Raw genomic sequence first — 9,174 nt, 5'->3', positions numbered from 1 at the left:
CAAACCCTCTTTTGGGAATCTTCCTCTTCTCAATGATTCTCCACTTTCCCAATCATGGTGTCCTTCTCCAGGGACTGGTATCTCCTGATAATGAGAGATGAAGTCTCACTATCCTAACTTCTAAGGAGCACTCTGGCTATACTTCTTCCAACAGAGATTTATTTGTACTGGCTTAAAGATAACATACTAAATGCAAAAAGTTACCCTTTAGCAGATAAACATTATTACCTGCTAACCAGGAATCTTTAGATTAGTATTCTATGACAAACTGTCACACCACCCAGCGACTTCATAGAACCATTAGCTATCAGTAGTAAAGTTGAAATTAAATTAAAGCTGGAACTGTGAAAAAAAAAAAAAATAGAACATTTTCAATAGGTCTAATAAGTCAGAATTATAGTAATTTTCACCTTTGCACAAAAGTTTCTTTATCAAGTTCTCCCTCCCCCTTACACACATACATCACCATCACTCATTATATGAAACAGAAAGGCTATAGCTGGCTAAACTGCCATGGAGTGGATTCCAACTCATAATGACTCTATAGAACAGACTCGAACTGCTCCTTAGGGCATCTGAGATAATAAAGTTTTACAGGAGAAGACAGCTTCATCTTTCTTCCACCAATCTCTCTTTGGAAACCCTATAAGGGGTTGCTATGAGTAGCACTTAACAGCAACAACAATCAGATTAGCTGATGGTCAGTCAGGTATTTCTTCTGTAGAGCTGCTAAGTGGATATGCACCACCAACTTTTTGTTTAGATGTTGCTAAGTGTCGAATCATTTCTAAGGAGCGGCTGGTGGGTTTGAACCACTGACCTTGCAGTTAGAAGTCCAGTGCTTAAAGTATAGCACACATCTAGTGGAAATTGTTTGCTCTACCCAGGGACTTCCATCTTGATTAAGTTCTGATAAAACTCACATTGGTTAGTCTCTATTAGTTTCTCTTGAGGACAAGTTTTTGTTAGAAGAACAGAGCACGATTTCAAAATGGTTCCCTTCCCCTTTCTTTGTCTGCCAGAAGCAAGAGGGGGTTTTTCTCTGAGCTGCTAGTAAGAAACTCGTAAGACTCATAGAAACAAAACTCAGGAAAGTGTGGTGACTTCTATAATTCTGGGCCTCTAATCTTCCTAAATTCCAACACAATCAAATACTATTTCTCCTCAGCTACTCAATTACCCTGTAAGTAATCCTACTTGATGGTACTTAGCAACAACCACCACCTTTAATCTCTGATGGATCTAAGAAGACCTCTGAATTTCAATTTTTCAGCTTTTCTCTTGTTGTGAGGACAGGAGTGGTGACTCCCAAGCTCTGTATATGTCCTGACTGGAAACCATAAGTCCCTGTTTGTGCAAAAGCTTCTTTATGTACCACTTTGACTATATGTGACACAAAGGAATAAATCTTGGCTGTTCCTTGTCCTGAAATACACTACAGAGAATTCCTCCTGGGAGAATGAGCACAACTACAGCCTGAAGCTCAGCACCTCCACCTTCCTGATTAATGTGGAGCAGGGGAACGTTTAAAGAAACAGGTGGGAACTGGAGTATTCATGTTCCACATCCCATTGAAAAGCCTTTCTATAGGCCATGTTGTTATTGTTAATTATTTGGACTTTGAATATCACTCCACTAATAAAGATTTCAACAGCTTAGTAATTAGCACCATCATGACCTTACTTACCATTAGAAGAACATTCACTTTGAGGTTATTTTTCTCTTGTGCAAAATCATTGATTTTAAAAATTCAAAAATTGAACAGTGTTAGATTAACATAATGATTCAAAATTCATATTGAAAACATTTCTTTTAGCCTCACATTGTTGTTGTTTTGTGCCATTAAGTCAGTTCCGACTCATAGCTTGAACTACTGACCCTGTAGTTCAACTAACATTGTAGTACAGTGCATTAACCTATAGTGCCACACTAGGATTCTTTATCCATATATAATATCTTTAAATGTGTGTATTACCTAATAGAACCCCTTTTATGGACCTAGGTTTCAATTCTCCCAAATGAAAGCCTCTTGGCTCCAGTTTAAACTACTCTTGAGAATAATGTTGTTGTTAAGTGCCACAGAGTTGATTTTAACTCATAGTGACCCTGTGTAGGGTTTCCAAGGAGCAGTTTGTGGGCTTGAACCACCAATCTTGTGGCTAGCAGTTCAGTGTCACACCGGGACTCCTCTCCTGAGGATGATGGCCTACCCCTCACTCTCATGGAAATTTTGGTTGCTTTTAGCATGCATGTCTCTCAATACCAATAATTACACAATGTTTTCCTTTAGAGTTACTTTTCATTGTAGTGGAAGACAGAGTCCTATCTGAGTTTTTATGCCGCTCTGGGCTGATCGCCAAACCTCTTTATATTAAATCTTTCCCCTTCTTGGTCCTCAAAAGATCCAGTTTCTTCTGACCTACTCTCAAATGGCTATCACATTCAGAAAGAATAAATAGAATCTTTGTTTGATATAGAACATAAATTTATTAAATACACAATAGCATTTTTCAGGGCTTTTTTATGTGCATCCATAAAAAAGATTTTAAAATCATAAAAATTAAAATTAATGACCAGAATTTAAAAAACTGATTTTGAGAAACCATAAACAAACTAAATATTTAGTACTAGGGAGTTGGTTATAGAATTATATGAATTATGATATTTCCATTCAATCAAGTATTATGCATCTATTATAAATGATTCTGAAGCTCCTGATCCCACAAGATAGATTATGCACATAGGTGTTTACGTTCCCTTCCTCCAGAATTCCTATAAAACGACCGTAAGTAAAAACAGAAGATTATAAGCTCATATATATGAAAAAGAGAGAGAGAGCTATTGGTAGACCAGAGAACAAATGAGATCATATTATCAGTAAAGGAAAAGCAAGGAAGGAATACCCTATGACTGAAAACACTTAACTTCAAATTGTCAGAAGTCAAAACTAAGCAGAATGAAAGAAAAAGATTCATACCTAAAAATACCCCCATGAAATTTCATAACAAGCAAAAGACTGGCCCTCAGCCACCCTTCAGGTTTAGAATGGAACTCATTTTCACGGCCCAATTTTTAACCGAGCTATGGAAATGTACATAGTGGGGATAACAATAATGAAGTATGGTCACCAAGGAATGGTTAACCATTCAAGATTAAAAAGAGTAATCTTTACCTGGGGACAAGGTTCAGAGAGAAGGAATCTTGGCAAGGAGGGTGGAACCACAGGGAGGAATTGGGATAACTGTTGTTACACGGAGGGGATTGCAATCATTGAGATGAAACAAAGTGTGTGATTTGTTGGATGTAAAACTGATAACCTGCTCTGTAAACCTTCACTTGATTCACAATAAATAGTTTAAAAAGAAGGAATACCAAAGAAAATTGCAGATATAAGTAAATTTCCACAAACATTTAATGTATAAACAGTAAAATGAAAATTGGGAACACATAAACAGAGTCAAGAGTCAAATGTTATAGGTTCTTTGCATTACTCAGGAGGAAGGTAAAATGATCTACTAACATTAGAATTTAACAAAGTAAAGATAAACTAAGGATCAGATTTCAAGAACATGAAGAGTATAACACAACTAAAAGATAGGTTAAATCAATTATTAAGAATGATTAAAAATCTATCAGAAAACAAAAGGTCAAAAGCAGTAAGAATACAGGACTTGGGGAAACTTGTCTGACCGCTAGTTTGGTATTGAGAATCTACTGCCACCATAGCAAATACAGCTGATAGCATACCAGTTTAGTGATGCAAGCAAGTATTCAAGGAGTCCCTCTGGATTTTTTTGTTTGTTTGTTTTGTGTGTGTGTGTGCACGGATTTTATAATATTTGCAATGTCCCAGTTATTCATTAATGATTTCAACAAATTTGCTATATTACCAAAACCCAAAACCAAACCCACTCATGCTGAGTCAATTTCAACTCATAGCAACCCTATAAGAGAGAATCTAACTGTTCCAGAGGGTTTCTAAGGTTGTAAATCTTTATGGAAGCACATTGTCACACATTCTCCCACGGAGTGACTCATGGGTTCAGACTGCCAACCTTTTGGCTATTAGCTAAATGCTTTAGCCAACATGCCACAAGGACTCCTTTATTTGCTATATTATGCATATCATCTTCAAGATAATCATTTCTTATAAACCGGAAAAGAATCCCAGAAGCAGATATTCCTTAAGAGACTCTGCTAATACTCCTCCTGATATTATTCTCTCAGTAAATAAAAGTATAAGCTAGTAACAGCAACAACCTAAATCATTGCTAAAGAAATTAAATATTTGATGATAAAGAGTGAATGATGAAGTAACACAGAGAAAATCTGGTGGCAGTATCCTTCAACAATAAGTTTTCAAATAAGTTGAAAATAATCAGCAAATGAAATCAAGGATACTTCAGGTGCCTTCTAATTTGCAACACTTACTCTGTATTTTTATCCAAGACCAGGATCAAAGATCTCAATTAATATTTTCACCAACAATTTATGTTGACCACAGGCACTTGCTTCTGTCATCAAAATTTTCCATGAAGTTTATTATGTCTGTTTATTGTATGTATATAAATGTTCTACAATTTCAACTCCATTTGCACTATATGTGACAGAGCTTTTAAAATGTCACAGTTTCTTATTTTGAAAATAAAGTAGAAGAAACATTTGTTTTTCATCTTCCAGATTATCAGTAGAAATTGTAATAGAGGTATTACATAAGAAAGATTTTGACAAGTAACAATATAAACAGTACACATTTTTAATATAACTAGTTTCTTAGAAGAACTATTTCCAAAACATTCTCATGTGCTTGTAAGAAAGTAATTTTGTTTATCCTGGAACATTTTTAATACACTGTTGTATTTGATTGACAGCTTTGCTGGGTAGATGATTCTTGGTTGGCAGTTTTTGGTTTTGTTTTGTTTTATTCTTTCAGAGATTTATGTATGTCTCCCCATTATCTTCTTGCCTGTATGGTTTCTGGTGAGAGATCAGAGCTTAATCTGATTTGCTTGCCTTTGTAAGTAACACTTCTATCTTCTCTAGCTACTTTCAGGATTCTCTCCTTGTCTTTGATTTGGGAGAGCTTGGTTATGATATGTCTTGGTGACTCTTCCTGGAGTTCATTTCACTGAGCTTCTTGAATGCTTATCTTTTCATTTTTCAGGATGTTGGGGAAATTTTCTTCCAGAAGCTCTTCAACTCTCTCCTCTGTGGACTTGTGTGATTCTTCCTGTTCCAGAATGCCAATAATTCTTGTTATTCCTCTTCATGTTGTCCCACATGAATCTTAGAACTTTTTCATATTTTTTTATCCTTTTTTCTGCTTGCTCTTCTATCTTAGCATTATGGAGAAATTTGTCTTTCACCTCGCTGGTTCTGGTTTCCATCTCTTCAGTTTGACTTCTTTGCCTTTTCAGTGTTATTGCCCCTTTCTGATATTCTATTATTAATCATTTGGACCTCTTTTTGCAGTATTTGAATTTTTTCCAATGCTGTATCTATCTTATTTGATTGTTCCTGTAGTGCTTTCCTGACTTCTTCCTTAATTTTCTCAACCCCTCTGTGGAACATTTGGATGCATCTCAACTATTCTCCTGAGTTCCTTCTCAGGCAGTTCTACAGTCTGCCTTCTTTCCAATGGGAAGTCTAGGTCTACCTCCAGCTTATTTGTCTCAGTTACCCTATCTTGTTTCTGGACATGAAATGTCTTAAATGGCCAGTTGTTTCTTGAGATTCAAACTGACTTTGTAGTCCAGCACATAAACCCAGAGAGCCACACCAGGACTAAATAATAAGTAACATATACACATACATCCATAATAAATTATAGTTCTAAAAAAAGTAATGTGGATATTTTAAAAACTAGCATTTATCAGCTTTGATAAATATGATTGAAAAGATCTGCATCTGCACTACTCTAGATAAATAATATGGATAGATGAAGTTGTTGTTGTTGTTGCTGTTGTTTTTAAGTGCCTAAGAGTTGGTTCCAACTTATAACAACCCAGTGTAGGGTCCCAAGGAGGGTTTGAACTATCAACCTTGAAGTTAGCAGTTCAGTGCTTATCCTACAGTGCCACACCTACTCTCTAAAAGCAATTAATAATTAACTGAATTTTTTTTACATTGTTGTGGAATCCATTATGATTCATAGTGATTTCTATTCATATGTATCAGAGTAGAACTGTTTTTCATAGAATATTCAATGGCTGATATTTTTGGAAATAGATATAGATAACCAAGGGGTAAGATAACCTACTCTATGGAGAATCTTTATAATCATTAGACCTGGACTTTTGAAATGGGCCAAAATGAAATGGTCTACAGATCAGTCTATCACTGGAAACCCTTAGATGGAAGTTAGCTGATAGAAGAGATGTCACATTTAGATTACTTGTGGAGTTAGAAATATAAAATGTTTAAAATTGGGACTAAATATATTGTTATAATGTACATAAAGGTTTATTTTATATAACCACCGTGCCCTACCTTATTTTATTTTTTTAATCTTTTTTTTAAAAAAAAAAAAAAAATTGAGCCTTAAAGGTTTTGCACAGGTCTCTCATTCCACCTCCCACAATTAAATGATAAATTACTAGAATGTAAAGGTTGCTAATTCCCCTGCAAAAATATTCCAAAGACAGTAACTTAAAAATTTGTTGATTTTTCTGCCCTGAGTATTTTGTTTTATAGAGGCATAAAATGACTGAAGGGAGGAAGAATCAAAGACAAAGGAAACCCATAAAGGTTTCCTTTCACTATGATTTCAACTTTCCATTAAATTTTTTCATAAGAATTAGTCTAAATTATGTATTTGAGAGGTAGGCAACATTTTGAGGAAATCTGGGAGTAATGCCTCAGACCTAATATTTTATGCAAAAGATAAAGATAAGTAAACCTTGCAATCTCTGTGTGCTTCTGGAAAGAGTGCTCTAAGCACATCCACACACCCAAAGAGTCATGTTGGAATGGACATCAGTCAAGTGGATTAACCCTTTATAAACACTCTGCCAGTGACCCTCGCTACCAAGAATAATTTAAGGGAGTGGTGGTGGTGATTGTGTGTTGTGGAATCTCTTCTGGCTCATAGAGACTCTGTATAGGGTATGTGATGGTGGTGGTTAAGTGCTGTTAAGTCGGTTCTGACTCAGATCTACCCTCTATAGGGTTTCTGAGGAGCAGCTGGTGAGCTTGAACCATCGATGTTGTGGTTCAAGCTAACCTTGAAGTCTAGTGACAGAGGTTGTAAATCTTTATGGGAGCAGAAAGTCTCATCTTTCTATTGAAGGAGTGTTGTCATTGTTAAGTGCTGTCAAATTGGTTCCGGCCCATAGTGACCCTATATAGAGTTTACGTGGAGCAACTGGTGGGTTTGAATCACCGACTTTGTGGTCCAGATCATTATTCTGCAGTGCCACACCATTAGGGAACTCAAATTTATCAGACAGCAACCCAAGGCCTGCAGAAGTGTTCAGCACACATAGTTCAAGCACCTTCAGTTTCCATCAAAACTCTTCAGTCAGCGTGTACCCTCACTTTGCTCTTGTTAGCATACTAGTAGAACTACAATGACCATGATTTATTTAGGCTAAATCTAAATCTTTCATGAGAAATAAAAAGGGGGTGGCGCTCTGGTTAAAGGGAAAGAAGAAAGAATACAGTTACACTTCCCATGAGAATCCTTCCAATTTAAATTCTGACTGGATCTTTATTGATCTCAAGTGAAAATATAAAAAGAACTAGAAAGGGGAGCGGGAAAGGCAGCTTCAGAAAGAGCATGGCAAATTGGAAAAGAAAGCTGCAACATGGATTCCCTAAAGACAATTAGCTTAATTATTTCCATGGGCATCCACAGCATTCAGTGAATATTGATTGACTTTACTGCTAATTAGACTAAATGACCTTCAACATTTCTATATAATCAGTTACTTTCTATACAGCACTGTTTTTTCTGGTATTTTTATTGCAATTCAGCTCTTATCCTAAATGCTATCAGATATTTTGTTCTGATATTTTAAATAAATACGGGGAATCGTTATACTTAAACATCTAGGGAGAAGGGAAAACAATGAAGAAAATCAAATATAAATCACTATATAATTTCCTCCAATTAAGAAGTTATAGAATCTTATATTTTTCCTCTGTAAATTTCTTTAACACTATTTGTTGTTGTTAAGTGCCATAGCAACCCTGTGTAAGGTTTCCGAGGAGCAGTTGGTGAACTTGAACTGCAGGCCTCCTAGTTCAAGCAGACTTTGCAATCCAGCATTAACGAATAGTACCACACCAGCCTCCCTTTAAAGCTATATATGGACTTTAAATTCAGCTTTGATAAATATTCCTGAAAAAGTCTGTGCTACCCTAGAAAAAAATATGTGATTAAATGAAGTTACAAGAGACTAACAAATAACTGACAATTAAGAAAACCTACCATATGGAGTCCTAAGGAGCTCTGGTAGTATTACGAGATGAGCTGCTAACCACAAGGTCTGCAGTTCAAATCTACCAATCACTCTGCGGGAGAAAGATGATGCTTTCTGCTCCTGTAAAGACTTGCAGCCTTGGAAACTCTATACAGGATCAATATGAGTTGAACCGACTCCACAGCACATAACCACTACCCACCACCACCATATGAAGTCCTACTGTAGCACTGTCTGATAAGCACTGGACTGCTAACCACAAGGTTGGTGATTCAACCCCACAAGTTACTATGAGTCAGAGGCACATATTATATGAAGACTATTTATAATCATTATATCTGGGCTCCTGCAATGGGCTAAAATGAAAAAGACTGCTGAACAGTTTTTCACGGAAAACCCTCAGATGGAAACTAATAAAGACATCACTGCATTAGAGAGGAGGTTGAACGAGCTGATTACACGGGTAACTTCTGAACATAACATTCACATCATGCATTTACATTTCTAATCAAGATAACTAGTAAACTACTCTAGTCAAGTTGAGTATGTCGGCATTAAAAAAAAAAAAAAAAACAATCCTATTCATTGGCTTTCCCATGAAAGAAAGAAAGAAAAAAAAAGGAACAGGTTTACTGGTCTGACAAATGGGAGGAAACCCCAAGACCCCTGCCCTAGGACAACCTTCTAACTTGGAAGTGAAACCATCCACCATCCACCTTTCAGCCAAATAGACTATTGAGGAATGTGCTCC

At 36.2% G+C, this 9,174-nt stretch overlaps 1 pseudogene; it reads left to right on the top strand.

Moving 5' to 3' along the window:
- Nucleotides 1-4,385: 4,385 nt before the first annotated feature.
- LOC102820202 lies at nt 4,386-4,653 on the top strand (annotated as a pseudogene).
- Nucleotides 4,654-9,174: the final 4,521 nt, after the last annotated feature.

Source organism: Chrysochloris asiatica, unplaced genomic scaffold (assembly GCF_000296735.1).
Source record: "Chrysochloris asiatica unplaced genomic scaffold, ChrAsi1.0 scaffold00017, whole genome shotgun sequence".
NCBI classification, from domain to species: Eukaryota; Metazoa; Chordata; class Mammalia; order Afrosoricida; family Chrysochloridae; genus Chrysochloris; species Chrysochloris asiatica.
This window is presented reverse-complemented; position numbering and strand designations above follow the sequence as displayed.